We start from the raw sequence: 303 nt of genomic DNA, 5'->3' as shown, positions 1-303 counted from the left end.
TGTGTTCTTTAGATCGTTCCGAAGCAAAGAGGAGTTCGACATATGATTTCCATACCTCTAGACATTTTGATGGTTCCGAAATAATATTATCGTTAGAGTCCAGTATGAACGTATTTATGTTGTTTATTTTCTTTGTTGTCATTTCCCTTATTTCCTTATGCATATTGCGGTAGTCGTACTTCACTTCATATTGTTCTATGTTGTCACATTTTTCAGAGAACCATTTTTCCTTTGCCTCTCTAATGTTTTTCCTTATGTTTTTGTGAATTTCACGGTACTTTGTGTTGATTTTACCTTTGTATT

This window comes from Dendroctonus ponderosae, unplaced genomic scaffold, assembly GCF_020466585.1.
Source record: "Dendroctonus ponderosae isolate FM_Combo_2020 unplaced genomic scaffold, Dpon_F_20191213v2 Dpon_F_20191213_1, whole genome shotgun sequence".
In the NCBI taxonomy this organism is placed as follows: Eukaryota; Metazoa; Arthropoda; class Insecta; order Coleoptera; family Curculionidae; genus Dendroctonus; species Dendroctonus ponderosae.
This window is presented reverse-complemented; position numbering follows the sequence as displayed.